Source organism: Saccostrea echinata, unplaced genomic scaffold (genome assembly GCF_033153115.1).
Source record: "Saccostrea echinata isolate AGI-Se365-2 ecotype Australia unplaced genomic scaffold, CSIRO_AGI_Sech_v1 ptg000028l, whole genome shotgun sequence".
Classification (NCBI taxonomy): domain Eukaryota; kingdom Metazoa; phylum Mollusca; class Bivalvia; order Ostreida; family Ostreidae; genus Saccostrea; species Saccostrea echinata.
Genome location: NW_026889777.1, coordinates 3,677,278 through 3,695,280, shown reverse-complemented (window position 1 = coordinate 3,695,280; position 18,003 = coordinate 3,677,278). Strand labels below are relative to the sequence as shown.

The following is an 18,003-nucleotide window of genomic DNA, read 5'->3' as shown; positions in this document are numbered from 1 at the left end:
AATCTGGGGATTTTGGTGTTACGACAATTTTCTTTAAATTTTTTGCACAGTGCAAATGCAGGGGCGGATCCAGGATTTTTCTCGGGAGGGGGGGGGGCACTATCTTAAGTCAATTTTCTTCAGGTACACAACTCTCCTTAACATTTTAAATTTTAAGGGAGGTCCAAAGTCATTTTTTTCTGGTTACATTTACATATTAATTTAATAACTCTAAAACTAGCAGGAGAGAGGGTTCCAGACTCCCAAATCCCCTTCAGGTCTGCAGTTGAAATGTTAGCCCATATGTGGTGTAGACAAAAAAAATATTTTTTATTTCTAGTGAGCCTAAAAAAAACCAAAAGTCTAGATTGAATTGGTCTGATCATTGATTTTAAAAGTTTTACTAACAGCTTGCTCAATATGAAACACAATTTTCGTGTACCAGTATATCAAATGAAAATGTACTAATTCATCAATCAATTCTTTTAATAGCTGATGCAGCCATAACAGAAGCAGAGTTCAAAGACAGTCTACCAGCACTAAAGGCTGAGAAAATAGCCAACTGCTAATCAATTCAGGTAATAATATAGTGTCCTTCAGTTAATACAAATTTGAATACCCTTTACTCACAAATATTTTGTTTGACAAACTGAGCAGCAGATATACACATATCTACACAGACAAACATGAATACGCTCTGAAAATGTTCATGAGAAAAGCTTTTCTATGGTAACTCTGATTTATAAACATGTATGAACTTTTTGTATATTTTGAAATTCCATTTACTTCAAATCTTTTCAATCATTTTATAGGAAGTAATGCCAATGGATTACAGAAAAACCTGGAGAATAAATTGACAAAATAAACCTACTAGCAAAATAGTTCTATGATTGTGTAATTCTCTCAGAAATCTAGACATATAGGAGCAGAATCTGCAAATGAAATATTAAATCATGTACATTAGCTGTACACACCTGGGAACTAATATCTAACAAATATCATGTCCATATGATTTTAAATGCATAAAGGCACAATACTTTAGTGTAACAATCTTTCTTTTTAATCAATGGTTGATTCATAAAAAAGCACATTTTTACAAAAAAAACTGTTTTATGTACTGTACGTGCTCTGAGAACATAAAATCAATGCATCTGTAGTAGATGGAACCAATTGCAGAAATTATGTTAAAAGTGAGACTGTCCTGTATACTAGAACATTTTTCTGTGATTTAATTTTATATATTTACATTTGCAAATGTTTTCTTTTATATAACACTATTAAAAGCAACGCGTATCTATATCCGTATAAACACGGGTTCCTCGCGTCATAAATGTTCGATGTAATTTCTCAGCGACGTCATAAAGGGTCGACTCGCAATTCAGTGGATCAAACACGTGCCGTTGGGTTTGAAAAATAAAACATTTCACGCGTTAAAGATTATAATCAGGCAAATATAAAATATGAATAAGTCACAAATGTAAATATAAGTAATAAGGTATCATTTTTAAAACATCTATTGGGCTATAAATACGGGTTGGTACGAGATCAAATTTACCATAAAGCCCTTTGGGCTTTATGGAATTTAATCTTGTGACCAACCCGTATTTATAGCCCGATAGATGTTTAAAAATGATACCTTATTTCTTAATAAAAATATATAGGAACTGAAGGTAATCAATTTACAGAATCAAAATTAAATTAATGGAATTAATGGAAATTTATCTCTGTCCATCGACTGCATGTATGTAGTGCAACAATCATGAATAATGTATAACCGAAACAGTATTTGCTAAAGTCTACAGAACGACATCACGTGACAGAGGAGATTTCTGGGAAAAAACTGGGGAACCAGTATTGTCTACCGTCTGACGCTTGGTCATCTACCCAGGCTAGGCCTTCCTTTACCATGTAGTCCTAAAACAAAAATAAGTCATTTAATAAAAATCTTAATTGTACAATTCAAACAATTATGTTCCATCTTCCCATAGGGCCAAAAATAAAATTAGCTTTGTTTGGCGTTGCCAGCCGACTCGCATAAATCGGTGCGGTCCGAAGAATTTTTTTCAACAGATACTGATCATAATTTTTATTTCGTTATATTCATCCGGATTTAGGTGTTTGTACGTTTGCGTAATATATACAGAATGGGAAAGAATCATGTAAACGCTTGATTGATCAAACAGTTTTCATTTATAAGCATCTATGTGATGTTGAATAAATGCGTATCACGAATCCAAGCCTGGCTGTCTTAAGTGGTACAAGCTTATCTTTTAAAAAGATTGGTGAGCTAGCGCTGTAGCATAATAAAATACAGAAGAAGATATCTGAACCATTTGTTAAATTTGCTGAATCGATTAATTATTAATAGGAAGGCAGATTGGTGCACTGGGGGTTGACTTTGGGGGGGGGGGGATGTCACAATTCAGAATGGTGAATCTAAGAGTATGCTTCACGTCGGCAATGGCATAACTCCTTACTGTGCTTTAAGCATTCTGTATTTTACTGTAATTTCAATTTCAAGGTGAAAAATAAAAGGTCAGTAGAACCAATGAGCACCTTCGGGCTTTTCCGGCAAGCTCGGAAAACATATCCGAGGTTGCCGCGGTTTTCCGAGCTTGTCGGAAAAATCCATGAAGGTAGATTAGAAAAGCTATGTATTCATTATAACTTTAGAAATTACAGTCTTGGTTTTATAAGACCTGAGTTACTGTTACTTTTTGTTCATTTACGTGCAGGTTAGACAACAAAACACGAAACTTCAGATCATACATGTATGTATTTTCAGATGATAAACACTAAATTGACATGTCTTTCCGACATACTCTGAAAAAGATTTTTGTTGTTGTTGTTGTTTTTTCCGAGCTTGCTGGAATTATCCACTAAGGTGGTAAAACTGTAAGGAAAGCTAGATGTCTAGAATCTTGGCATTATATGGCCAAATTTTTTCTTGTACTTTTATCTGTAGGTAAGACAATAAATTTAAAAAAAAATCAGAATCCGGATCTAGACTGGTATTGACTGTCTCTAACCTAAGAAATGTATATCGTGCATATCAGACAGGGAAGGTCAGTGTAAATTCGGATCATTTCTATTTTTGTATGACAAAACGAAATTGTTATCGTACAGTCTATCTACAGTAGTTTTCCCAGAATCCCCGACCGTGAAGTCGAGCATGCGTATTTCAGAAATATAGACTAACGTAGTTGCTAGCGCTCGAGAGCGCTAGCAAAAATGTAAACTCAGTATATCAGAAGTTGATGGCATGACTCTCTGTGGTAATGTGGTTTTAAAAGTAAACTGATGAATAAGATATACCAGTTCGAAATAGAAATTTCAGGGTACAATGTCCTGTCCAATTTGCTAGTCTAGCTGCCATGCTTGGATTCGTGCACATGATTCGAATTTACACTGATTTAGTGTCAGTGATTTTTAATACTATGTACATTAAAGGTTTAAAACTTGTAGGATTTGAAAATTAATGACAAAACTGAGAATCAATTCAGACTGTGGTTGTTGTTAAACTATCGGAAACCCATGACGTTTGGATACTAACAACATGTACCATTTCTGAAATTTAAATAAAAAAAATATTTTCCCTACCTACCGACCCAAACGTATAAAGACTAAGTCGGCAACGCCAAACCAACAATATTTTAATTGTGGCATAACAAGCATATAAGCATTAAAATTTTGCACTGCAATTTATTGCCCAAATGTACATGTATTTTCAACTACTTTTGATAAATCTGGTTGAATTTGAATAGTTTAGTCTGCAATAAATTTCATTATTATATAGCTAATAAATAGTTCATAATACATGTAAAAACCTAATAAAAGCTAATAAATAGTCTATAATAAAAACCTAATAAAACTCTACAGTTTTTTAGCATTCAATATCTTAGCATTTTATTGAATGCTCAGTTTGCAACACATATAAGAGTATGTCCCCGGAACATGCCGAACGTGAGCGTTTAATATCAAACGCCACGTTGTAAACAAAAAGTGTTGTCTGGTCAACAGCAAAATTAATGATGTGTAGTGGCAGCTACATGCATGTATGATGCATCTGTTTTCACACAAAATTGAAAATATTAACAATCTAGTACCTATAGCCTAATAAACAAGAGGCCCATGGGCCTTGAATCGCTCTTCTGATAAACTGTACAACCTATCACTTCTATTTGAAGCCTCGAAGTATCCTGTATATTTACATAAACCCTTGAAATTCCAATTCACACTCTGAGAACCCAAGATGATTCTAAGCCAATTAGTACCTGAGAGTTGGTCATGGTGACCTACTTATCACTTGTCATTCTCTGAGGACCCATCAACTAACTTTGATGATTCTAAGCCAATTAATACCTAAAATATTTTTTAAAATTATAACCATAAAATTTTATAAATAGGTCAAAAGTGACCTACTTTTCAATTGTTTTACTCCAAGGACCCAAGATGCATCAACTGACAAAGTTTGATGATTCTAAGCCAATTAGTACCTGTAATATTTAATTAAAGCCATAAATTTTCAAAAGTAGGTCACCGTGACCTACTTTTTAGTTACTGTACTCCAAGGACCAAAGATACATCGACTGACAAAGTTTGATGATTCTAGCCAATAAGTACCCAAAATATTTAATTACAGCCATAAATTTTCAAAAGTAGGTCACAGTGACCTACAGGTAAACTTCGGTATCTCGACATCGGATATGTCGACAACCAGGGATATGTCGACGTCCGTCCGCGGTCCCGGCAGTATTTACTATATAAATGATTTGCAAAAACCCTGATATGTCGACCTCGGTAATCTCGACAACCCTGGTTATCTCGACGTATATTCACAGTCCCAAGAGCAAAATTTACCTGGTATATGTCGACATCGGCAATTTTCTGCTCCACTGAACCTAACTGTTTGTCAGATAGGGTCGCTCGTCACGCACGGACAGCTCCGGGTATCTCGACGTCGTCAAAAATTTACACCTTTCACACCCATGTTTTGACTTCACGCTGCTTAATTAATTCTATAGAGTCTGACTGTGTTTGTAGGTGAATCCAAAGCCCCCCTCGGCGTCTTTGAGACGTTAATTGCTTAATGTTCAGCTTGGGTAATATCACTGATAAATCTGCACGATTCTGCTTAAATTTACAGGTGTTTATTTATTTCGAAACCTAACATAACTTTTAAAACTGAAAAAGATAACTAAATTACAAAGAATAATAAACATATTGAATAAATTCAAACTAAAGAATTAAACGATGTTCTAATAATATTTCGTAGTTAAAATGCATTCAACAGGAAATAATCCGATTTACGACACGATTAACCGAATCATCCGTAATTCATGCATCTGTGATATCACTACGTTAGTTTAGATACACAAATCTCTTAAAAAATTAATATTAATGCACATTCTTCCTGAATGAAATAAGAAAAAAAAATAATTACGCACTTCATATGTTTTCGTATCTCAGATGTCGACTTTATCATGTTTATACGGTTCGGTTCGAAGTTTATAGAGCGCATTTCGTATCCTGTTCTGACAAAAAAGCAAGTAACACGCGAATGCTGAATGGAAAACTACAAAAATTTAGGTTTCATAAATAAAATTTTTAAAAATAATTTCTTAGATTTTTAATAAAAATAGATGGATTACTGAAATAAGTTGACCTACAGTCTATATTGAAGTCATGTACGTATAATAAGTTTATACACGTGTATGTGTTTGGTTATGCAGAGAAATCTTGGACGTCAAGTCTCAACTCTGATATCTCGACACCTCGGATATCTCGACATTTTCGGATGGTCCCGTCGATGTCGAGATAACAAAGTTTATCTGTACTTTTTAGTCGACCTACTCCGAGGACCCAAGATGAATCAACTGACAAAGTTTGATGATTCTAAGCCAAATAGTACCTGAAATATTTAATTATAGTCATATAAATTGAAAAGTAGGTCACGGTGACCTACTTTTCAGTTGACCTTTTTGGAGGACCCAAGATGCATCAACTTACAAAGTTTTATGATCATAGGACTTAAAATGTCCAAATTATGCCTCTAAAACGCTTTGAAATCGAATGCCTGCAAAGTTCAAAAAGTAGGTCACTGTGACCTTCTTTTTAATAAATACGTTTTATGGCCCCAAGATGCATCATCTTACAAGATTTAATGATTCTAAGCCTCCCCGTATACGAATTAATGACCTTAATTGTTTAAGATTAGCCATAAAATTCAAAAAGTAGGTCAAGGTGACCTACTTTTTAGTTGACGTACTTTGAGGACCCAAGATGCATCAACTGACATAGTTTGATGATCATAGGCCTTAAATTGTTCAAAATATGCCTCTAAATCATTTTGAAAAAGAATGGCCGAAAAATTTAAAAAGTAGCTCACCATGACCTACTTTTGAGTCAACATGATATGAGGTCCTTAGATGCATCAACTGACAAGATTTGATGATCCTGGTCCTTATAGTAAGCAAAATATCAACATTTTAATAAAATGTAATTTTTGGTCAACTTTGAAGTGACCTTGAGACCACGCCCTTTGCCCCAGGGTAAATCCCTGTGCAAATTTTAATCTACAACATATCCTCATCCTTTTGTGTAAGTTTGGTGATAATCTGCCCAGTGGTTCTTGAGAAGAAGATTTTTTAGCAACCAGTACTTTTGTTTCTATTTTCCTAATTATCTCCCCTTGTTAAAGGGTCACAACCCCAGTTTTAGTATAAAAGGGAGCCCTTGGGCCAAGGATACCCTGTGACAAATTTGACAATAATTGGCCAAGGGGTTCTTGAGTTATGGCCCATATTCTAAAAAGTTTACGCACACCGCACAAATGGCCATAGCATTAGCTCTTTGAACCTTTGGCTCAGAAGAACTAATAAAACCCAGTAAGCAAATCATAACCTTTGGTAGGGTCATCAGTATAATTTTTGAACACTTCCAGGACAGACGCTGATACTGCACACTCAATTTTCATTCAAATACTGACATTGAATAATTCTCATTAATCTGGAAATTTTTCATTTAAATAATTTTTATAATTCAATGATAAAATGTTTTAGCTATATAATAAAGGCGTTATTGAACTTATATTAGTGAGTATTGGCAGTCTTTGGCTGTGCACTTGCAAGATCATGCATTTGTAAAGCAAACTTGTGCCAACATTCACCAATATAATTTCGATAACCCTTTACTATTTAGAGCTAAGTGCCAGCTTTGGAACAGATTGTATTGGTTTGTGGTTCAAGAAGCATTGAATTAAAAATAATACAGTAGTTTGAAAATTTATAAGATTTTGTGGAGGACTCTTCATGCCACAAAGCATGCATTATCCATAATTATACCAAGGCTCTGGAAGCACGCTCTTCTTCCCACTTCAAAGAAGACATCAACGATTTCTTAGACACAAATCCTTCACTCTACAAAAACAAAAAAAAAAAAAACAATACTGAGGAACTTGACAGGAAAAAAACTAAAACTAAAATCTTAATATGTGCATTTCATCTGAATTCTTATACAGAATAAAATACTGATCATTGGGATTTGTCAAATTGAAGGATGACCATGGTCTCCATAAAAACAAGATTTTGTTTGATCTCTCGACAAAAAAAATTGCTTCCTCTACAATGATTAAATTAAAGAAAATATTTATATACATGTACCTGAGCTTCTTGCAGTAGTTTGGTGTGATCCATAGTTAGCTCCCCTGGTACACTCTGCACCATGTAACTCTTTCCGAGGGCTATCACAGTAAAACCATTACCCAGAATCCTCAGCTTCTTTATTGCACGCAAGAGATCATCTCTGAAACACATGAACTTGTAAATTAGATTTTCAGCCTTGTCATTTGAACTAGAATGGTGCATGACCAACTTCAATATACACTGTTTTCAATTTATTTCACAAGGGTTAAAGATCAGTTGTAACAGGCTAGGGGCTGAGGTTTATGAACAAAATCTCTTACAATTATTTTTCAAATTTTTTATTTTTAAGTGGCATTTATATCAATTGAAGTGGTCAATTTGGCCAGTAGCTAGTTCCTAGGGAAAACACTGAATATATCCATGGATTCAAGATAATGAGATTAAAATATATAAAGAAAGAGTGATGGGGACTTTCAGCTCACATTGACATATTCAAGATGTTTGAAATATTGATGGTCAACACACCAAAGTTCAACTGTAAAGCTTAGGCCTCAGTGAAGATGCAGTATACATTTAATTCATTATACATTGATGTAAATTAGTTGAATTTGATTTGTTGAGAAACATTTGTTAAAAACACACTGTTATCCTCTAAATGATGAAACCATGCCTTCCATCTTGATAGAACAACAGTTGGCATTACTTGACAATGGGTTATATATTTCAAAAAATATTAACCATGCAGAATCTATGCGCACACTGTTCATTGTTATTAGTATTTATTTAAAACATTCAGTATAATATAATAAACACTTTAAGTAATTGAAGGAAACAATGAAGATTTTCACCCCAAGATAACCATTGTCCAAACTGATTAAAATCAGAACTTTGTTACGCTCCGAAATTCTGATGGTTGCTGTACAAAGCAGCGACCATCAGAATTTTGGAGCGTAACAAAGATCTGATTTTAATCAGATTGACCATTGTCAACCTTGGCTGTGCCTCGGTTGACAATGGTTTTCTTGTGGTGAAAATTTTCAATTTTACCCATAACTACATGAATTATTTATATAATAATGAATTTCTACATTACTTATTAAAGATAATCAAAACTACATCTATTTCTAATGAATAACATATTTTTTTTTAATTACATATTAGGCTGAGGACATCAGTACTCACATACTAATGGGCTGACTTTTCTTTCCCCTGGAGGCTGTTACTTTGTCCCTTAATTCCTCTATACTGATTAATCCTGTAACATCAAAGTAAATCCAGTTTATACATGTACATGTATATACTCTTGATGTGTAATTTAATATTACTGAGGTCATATGAGTGAATAAGTAAATTTACAGATTTTCTAACAAACTGAACAGTATCAACAAGACACCCAAGGACCACGATGCTTACCTGAATCATCCTTTTGACAAAGAAATACATTCATAAATAAAACCACTTCTAGTTTACCCATCAACTTTAAAAACTCACTACTTTCAGCAATTTTGATTACCAGGTAAGTATATTGAAGTTTGAAGTCAAGCATATGTATTTTAGCCATGGTGTTCTTGAAAAATTTTGTACATTGCTATCAAATTTGAATGCCCTAATTGTGATCCCATTCCTAACCTGGGACTACTAATTGAATAAACTTGAGAATTCATGTATGTGCAGTGTATAAATGTAACTAATTTCTGAGTCTTTGTTCTTGAAAAAAAATTCATGTTTAATTCTATGTCCCAACTTCACCCCCATTCTAATCTTGAAACTACAATAATTATACATATAGCCAGGAAGCTTAACTTAACTTTTAATTAGTCTTTCTTAGCCAAATGGTCTTTGAGATGAGAACTTTCAAATGACCCATCCCATTTTATCATTTATTGATTAACTCCCCTTGGAAGGGAGAACAGTCAAATTTAATTCTCCTGCACAAAGAGAGGCTAGCAAAAGTTTACAAAATTTTGTTAAAAATTGCTCAAGGTTTTTGGTAAGAGGTCAAAAATGTTAAAAATTTACAGACCGCAAATTTGATCAGAAAACCTTGATCTCAGGTGAGATAATAAAGAGAAAATAATACACAAGCGATACTACTAGTATATGAGGATGGCATTTAACTCCACAAAAATGAAATTCCTGGGAAAAGCAAACATTTTTAACAAACTGAACAATAAGTCACCAGTTATTTATCTCCATTTCTATGGTTGGTTGCCATACATACTTCAATAATCTGTACTCCCAGCTCGTAGTAAAAGTCTCCCACACCCAGCATCTCTGCCCAGAAGCCTTTACTGGCTAGAGAGAAAACAAGATGTGTTTGTGAAACACTGATGCCCCCGTATGGCAGCTTATGGTGAAGGTTAAAGTTTCTCAAATGCAAGTCAAAATCCAGGCCAAAAGATAAAAAATGTTGATACCCAAAGAAAGGTCTTGTCTCCAGGAATACACCTGTGAAATTTGAAAGACCTAGATACAACTGTTCAAAGGTTATGGCCAAGGTTGAAGTTTTTTAAATAAAAGTCAAATGTCAAGGTCAAGGTCAAAGTGGTTGGTATCCAAAGGAAGATCTTGTCACAAGGATTACATATGTGAAGTATGAAAGCCCTAGCATCAACCATTCAAAAGTTATGGCCAAGGTTAAAGTTTTTCAAAAGTAGGTCAAACTCCTAGGTCAAGGTCAAAGGGTCAAAGTGGTTGGTATCCAAAGGAAGGTCTTGTCACATGGATTACTAATGTGAAGTATGAAAGCCCTAGCATCAACCATTCAAAAGTTATGGCCAAGGTTAAAGTTTTTCAAAAGTAGGTCAAACTCCTAGGTCAAGGTCAAAGGGTCAAGGTGGTTGGTATCCAAGGGAAGGTCTTGTCACAAGGATTACATATGTGAAGTATGAAAGCCCTAGCATCAACCATTCAAAAGTTATGGCCAAGGTTAAAGTTTTTCAAAAGTAGGTCAAACTCCTAGGTCAAGGTCAAAAGGTCAAAGTGGTTGGTATCCAAAGGAAGGTCTTGTCACAAGGATCACATATGTGAAATATGAAAGCCCTAGCATCAACCATTCAAAAGTTATGGCCAAGGTTGAATTTTTTCAAAAGTAGGTCAAACTCCTAGGTCAAGGTCAAAGGGTCAAAGTGATTGATATCCAAAGGAAGGTCTTGTCACAAGGAATACACATGTGAAGTTTGAAACCCTAAGCACCAACTGTTCAAAAGTTATGGCCAAGGTTGAAATTTTTCAAAAGTAGGTCAAACTCCAAGGTCAAGGTCAAAAGGTCAAAGTTGTTCGTATCCGATGGAAGGCCTTGTCACAAAGAATACACATGTGAAGTTTGAAACCCCAAGCACCAACTGTTCTGAAGTTATGGCCAAGGTTAAAGTCTCATAAAATTTTTGCGAAAGTGGGTCAAACTCCAAGGTCAAGGTCAAAAGGTCAAATATGATGGTACCCAAAGAAAGGTCTTGTCACAAGGAATACACAAGTGAAATATGAAAGTCATAGCTCCAACCAATCAAAAGTTATGGGCAAGGTTAAAGTTGACAACAGACAGACAGACAAACAGACAAACAAACAGACAAACGGACAAACAGACAAACAGACAGACAGGACAAAAACAATATACCCCCTGGATCTTTCGATCCGGGGGCATAAAAAAACATACCAATAACAACAACAAACAAGAGGATTAAAATAGAAGGCAAGATAAAAATAGATATCAAAATATATATATTTAGTAGAAAATTCAATGTTCTGTAGTTTGATATGATAATCATTTCATGAGTAAGGGATGATTTTTTTTGTATATTTTCATAAGTACAAGGGACTACTCTTAAGGATTCCTTCAGCAAGAGGGTCCACTCGCAACAACAAAAATACTAACAGCAGTGATGTCTTCTCTCACTGATTTACTGTAGATTCCTAAGTATTCGCGTAATTTCATATGAAGCATCACTTGCGAAATAAAATTACTCACTTATGAATTTGTGGTGCTGAAATCCATGTAAAATCAGTTGATCAACAGTCCATTCACGAATTATTGTTCTCGTGGTTTGACGCCTAACGGCAATTTCATGATATTAAGTACTCACATAGAATAAGGAATCTACAGTAGATACTTACAGGCTTGATGTCTACTCTTACTGATACAGATACATACAGGCTTGATATCTACGTTTACTGATATAGATACTTATAGGTTTGATGTCTACGTTTACTGATATAGATACATACAGACTTGATGTCTACACTTACTGATACAGATACATACAGGCTTGATGTCTACATTTTTTGAGACAGATACATACAGGCTTGATGTCTACATTTACTGATACAGATACTTACAGGCTTGATGTCTACTCTTACTGATACAGATACATACAGGCTTGATATCTACGTTTACTGGTATAGATACTTATAGGCTTGATGTCTACGTTTACTGATACAGATACATACAGGCTTGATGTCTATGTTTACTGATACAGATACTTACAGACATGATGTCTACACTCACTGATACTGATACATACAGGCTTAATGTTTATACTTACTGATACAGATATGTATTTACAGGCTTGATGTCTACACTCACTGATACAGCTACATACAGGCTTGATGTCTACGTTTACTGATACAGATACATACAGGCTTGATGTCTATGCTTACTGATACTTTTAGGCTTGATGTCTACATTTACTGATACAGATACTTACAGGCTTGATGTCTACATTTACTGAAGTTTGCTCTTACTGATACAGACAATCACAGGCTTGATGTCTACACTCACTGATGTCTACTCTTACTGATACAGATACTTACAGGCTTGATGTCTACTCTTACTGATACAGATACGTACAGGCTTGATGTCTACTTTTACTGATACAGATACATACAGGCTTGATGTCTACTCTTACTGATACAGATACTTACAGGCTTGATGTCTACATTTACCGATATAGATACTTACAGGCTTGATGTCTACTCTTACTGATACAGATACTTACAAGCTTGATGTCTACGTTTACTGATTCAGATACATACAGGCTTGATGTCTACTCTTACTGATACAGATACATACAGGCTTAATGTCTACTTTTACTGATACAGATACTTACAGGCCAGTGGGTCCACTCCTATGGAGGCACACATCTCCTGGAAGCTGACCCTGAACTGTGGGTCCTTTTTAATGTCATCTTTGTGTTAAGCAGCAAAGTCTTCTAAGTTCACTTTGAACATTTCCATTTGTTTGGCCATCTAAATGTTCAATCAAAGAATGCTTAACTTAATGCTAACCATGCAAACATAACTTTATGATCCTTGAAGTTCATTTAAAGACACAGAGATACAGGAAATATTGGGTCAGAAATCTTGAAACTAAAAGGCTTTGTTATCCCCCTCCCACACAACTCCCTCCCCTAGAATCATTCTCCTGCTACATTCCTTGTGGTAAGTTTATCAATGCTTATAGTAATTTACTCCTTTAAAGTTAAGTTATATAAATTGGTATTGTAATTCAACTTTATTAACAATACAATCATAAATATATACAGCTCTTTTGCTTAAGTTTTATATCTCTTGTTTGTAAACACATCAAAGTAGAATTAATTTCTTATGAAATGAATAACTAATAGAACAAAAAAAAAACAAAAAAAAACAAACAAAAAAAACAAAAACAAAAACAGAAATTTGTCAATTCTAAATGGCTAAAAGTATTTTTTTTTGTTAAGCTAGTTTAGGAAATAAATAAGAATAAATCAAAAGCTGTACCCAATATTTAAACATCAAGCATAAAGGCTAAATGTACCTTTTAGTCTCCACAAGACAATTATTTCAAATTCTTTTCAGTCTATGCGAAAGTCTAAAATTTTTACAGGACATACGGTCTGGTAAAAATATATATTTTACCAGACCAAGCATTTACTTACCAGACCGACCTTTTTCTTTAAATTAATTCATACATCATTATGATTCAGAGATTGAAAAGGGGGGGGGGGAGGGGTGTATTCTCACTGTTAAATTGAACCTTAAATAGATCCAGAGTTGAGATTATTAAAAAAAAATGATTTTTTAAGAAATAAACAACAATGTTAAAAAGTTCTCTGGGAAATGAACTTGGTTGGTCACGTGATCAAATCCTGTGAAGCCCGAAGGGCTTCTCAGAAGATTTGATCACGTACCAACCAAGTTCATTTCCCAGTGAACTTTTTAACATTGTTGTTTATTACTTTTATTTACATTTGAGACAAATATTCTGAAAAGAACTGCATTTATTACACGAACGGCCCGCCGTATTGCTACGTTGTGACGCGCAATGACCTAGAAGCTGTTTGGTCTTGAGAGTTCGCCTCGCTCCAACATTTGAATACTTACATTGATGTTCAGCAGTCCAGTTCAGGAAATATCTGTTCCTAATGCAAAACAATGATCGCTACTGACAATAATCTTACTATTATTGTATGAGTTCTTTATATATGAAGTCAAAAGCGGTGCTATCGTCTTCCGTTTACATACCTTCAGAGGGATTTCGGGTTAAAAAGGTAAGCGTGATTTTAGGCTTTCTTCGCATCGAAGAAAGAACAAATGATCATTTGTTGAACGAAGAAAAACATATATGTTCCAATAATTTTATCTTTTTCATCGCTTTAACGGGTTAGAAGTTCCGAAACCAGTGTCACCGTGACAGAAATATGTAGACAGATATCATCGCGCTGTGTGATTCGGTCATGCCATGACCTCTGACCCCCAAATAAGTTCATACAGAATTGAACATATTTTCTCTTCAATAGGTTCATCTAAGAAAAATATTTGCAAATGTAAATAAATTGAAATGAACAAACTTATTATTGTTTTTTTGTTTAAAGGTAGTATATATGACAAATGCATACAATTTTTCTTTTTCTGGTTATTTGACACATACAAACGAAATATACAGTGTCAAAGATTTTTTTCTAAAACTTAAGGGGATGAAGGACACATGGTCACATGACTTTGTTAAACTACGTCATAGTCTCCATTTATATAAGTGCAAAACGTGTATAGCATCAGTTCTTGTATAAATTTTTGACAATTTTTTTTTCTTTAATTACCATCTTATATTAAAAAAATAAAAAGTTTAACATTCTTGTAAACATTAACAAATTATGAAAAAAGATTGATCCACTCCTCTGTTTCTTTAAACTGCGCGTCCAACAAGTCGGTGACGTCATACACGATCTGCTAGTACAGCAAGATCATACTCGGTGAATACAAGGGCGGTATTATTATGCAAAAACAGGTCATAATCAGTATATGATGAAGTATTTTGAGAAACGGGGAACACAAAAATTATTTTTGCATGGCTGATGACGGAAATCTTATGTAAGTATATCTTATTTCGCTTATTTAGCTTACGTGTGACGTCATAGTTGGTTTTTCCCGTTCTCGAGAAATTAAACATGACAAGTTTTTGTCCTGCTTATGTCGTCTTTAACGATGTCCTGTGTAATATTGAGGTCAGCTTCACCATTCGAAATTTTTACAGTTAATCAATAATTTGAAGGACTTGCATTTCAACGTAAATTTAAAAATATTGAATGATAGGATTTTTTGTAAATTACATTTCTTGTTGTTTAAGTTGTCTTAAAAAGTTCGTAATTTTCCCTATCCAGATGCAGTGTGATAGATGAAACTTGCCTTTTCGAATTTTAAACCCAATTCATACTCTGAAATATTTTAAAAGATACATGTTCACTTACATATTTTTTATATATGCTTTAAAAATCCAGTTATGGACAGAGTAATGAGCCCGGAAACATGGAGAATTAAAACTCCACTTAGATACTGTAGGGCATAATATTTGTCAGTAAATATCTCTAAAATAAGGTAAGAAACCTAATGATATAACTGCTTTAAGATATGTGGGACATACTTAATAAGAAATATACAAAATATAAAAAAAAATGAATGACAAGTACTTTTTCAGCTAAAGGTCCTTCTTCCCCTTAAGAAAATGCACTTTAAAATATATTTATTTATTTCCTGAAGTAACTCATAATAGTTATTCTTGTTTAGTAATGAAAATAATCTACCCAACCGAATCTACGTATGAGCTATCTATAGATCTATATTCCATGACAGAGGAAATTCGAATTAGAAATAAACGATCATAACAGGGTTGATATAGATTAAAATTAATCATGCATTACTGCTAAATGGATCGAATAAAGGATATGTGTGGAAAATAAGACCATATGAACATGTAAATTCAGATTTTTAGGCCTTATTTTTTCACCGGACATTTGGTCCTATATCCTGAATTTTTTTACCGACCCAAACCAATTTTTACCAGTAAAAACCGACGGTCCTGTGACTTTCGCATAGACTGTCTTTTAAAATTGAATATTTGGTACATGTAATGCAGATGCTTTTCATACTGGTCTGTGGCAGCTAGGGATCATTACTCTTACCTCAGCCATTTGGCTTTGCTCCAGCTCATTGCCTTTGTTTTTGTAACGAGCCTGAAACAAAAAAATAATCAAAACATGTAAATTAAATTTGATCTATTATCCATTATTGAAGAAATTCAGAAGAATGCATAATACACTTTTCCACATTTCTATACAATTTAATAAAGTAAATTTTAAAATAAAAACATTAAACTTTTAATAACCAATCATTTAGATTGAGATTCTTTCTGATAAAATTATTTTGTGCATGTATATAACACAGTTTCATTAACTAAAGTTAATTTCATGGACTGACCAATGCATGTAAATGGTGGTACATGTATAAGTGTTTCTCAACTAATTTTCCTGAATTGAACAATTGAATGTTCTGTTTTTTGTGATTTTCCATATATAGGGTATATGCCATAAACATAAATATGGAATGTGATTGCTGACCTGGATCGGGGTTAGAGCATCTGATTAGTCATGCAGGGGTCCAGAATTCCTGGCCCAGCCTTTCATTTTGATTAAGTATTTATAAATTTTCATATGTGTGTATAAATTTTCAATGTAGATCTAACTTAGGTCCATTTCTCCTCTAACACATTGTGTATGTCTCTTTTCTTTCTCCGCCATGTCAGTCCTGGTATATTGCTGTGGAAAATAGCATTTCCCTTTATCTTTCCTGTGATACCTTTTTTAATAATAAAATTTATAAAATATTTTGTGAACTTTACTTCTTGATGACACTGCTACCAGACCCCCCCCCCCATTGCCGGCGAGTGCCTTAGTTTGGGTCGAAGTCACTTTTCTTTAAGTATTCCTCCTTCAGTTAGTTTTACACTGATTATGTTACTAACCTCCGCTAGGGATTTGTTTTTTACTGCAGCAACTCCCAACTTTCTAAGGCGATGTGATGCACCTAAAATCTCTTCACATTTGTGGATCGAAACAGTCATTCAGAAGTTTAATTTTTTAATAAAAGATAAAAATGTATCGATATCACTAATTTTAAAGCACCGAGATCAAGGTATGATATTTTTTTGGTTTAAATACCGTATGTCCGATGCATGGGGAATATTGTTCGATCCATGGTGAATTCTGACTTATTTCGAAAAAATCGGGTTTTAATGATATTTTCTCTATAAATAGCACACGATTGTGTCAAAAATTTTATATTTTAACCACATACTACATGTTAAGTTCCATTTTGATAATATTCGGTTGGTAGCGATATCGCTAGAACTTGTTGAAGTGCGAGGGTGTACGATGCATGGTGAATTCACCCTACTAAAGCCTACCAGTATCAAGTACCCCCCCCCCCCCAATAATAATAATAATAATAAAAATAAAAAAAAACATTAACTTCCCATTTTATCGCAATCATAAAATACTTAAAAAAATTATAACATTGGGCATTATTATTTTTTTCTTTTTTCATGGTAATATGTTTGTAAGCCAAAAATATCAGAGCCATCAGGCCTAAAATATTTTTTAGAACAGATATCACAGAAATTCAGTTTGCATTGTAACCATAATCTTAATTTACAATGTTTGTTTAAAAATAACTGCAAAGGATAGATGGGGTAATTTTTATATACATTATCTGACCCCCCCCCCCCCAAAACAAACAAACAAACAAACAAAAATACAAAAAAAAAAATACAAAACAAAACAAAAAACAGTTCTCATCAGAGATTTCATAAAATTCATTAAAGAAATGCAGAGCATGCTGGATAACGACATGGTGTTTTTAAATGTAAATACATATACCTCACGAACTTAATTATTACCAGCCGCCCCCCCCCCCCCCCCCCACAATTAACAACATTCAGAGAATTTTACGTGTAATGACCTCCAAATCAGCTTAATTTATACACTTGAAAATCGCTAACTTATCAATATTCAGCATTTTTTTTTTTAAAAATGGATTTAAACAAATGCATTCAAAATTATGATATTTCAAT

The 18,003-nt window shown here is 33.9% G+C and overlaps 1 pseudogene; it reads right to left on the bottom strand.

Annotated features, from left to right (window-relative positions):
- Positions 1-1,016: 1,016 nt before the first annotated feature.
- On the bottom strand, positions 1,017-17,129 carry LOC133193913 (vacuolar-sorting protein SNF8-like; annotated as a pseudogene).
- Positions 17,130-18,003: the final 874 nt, after the last annotated feature.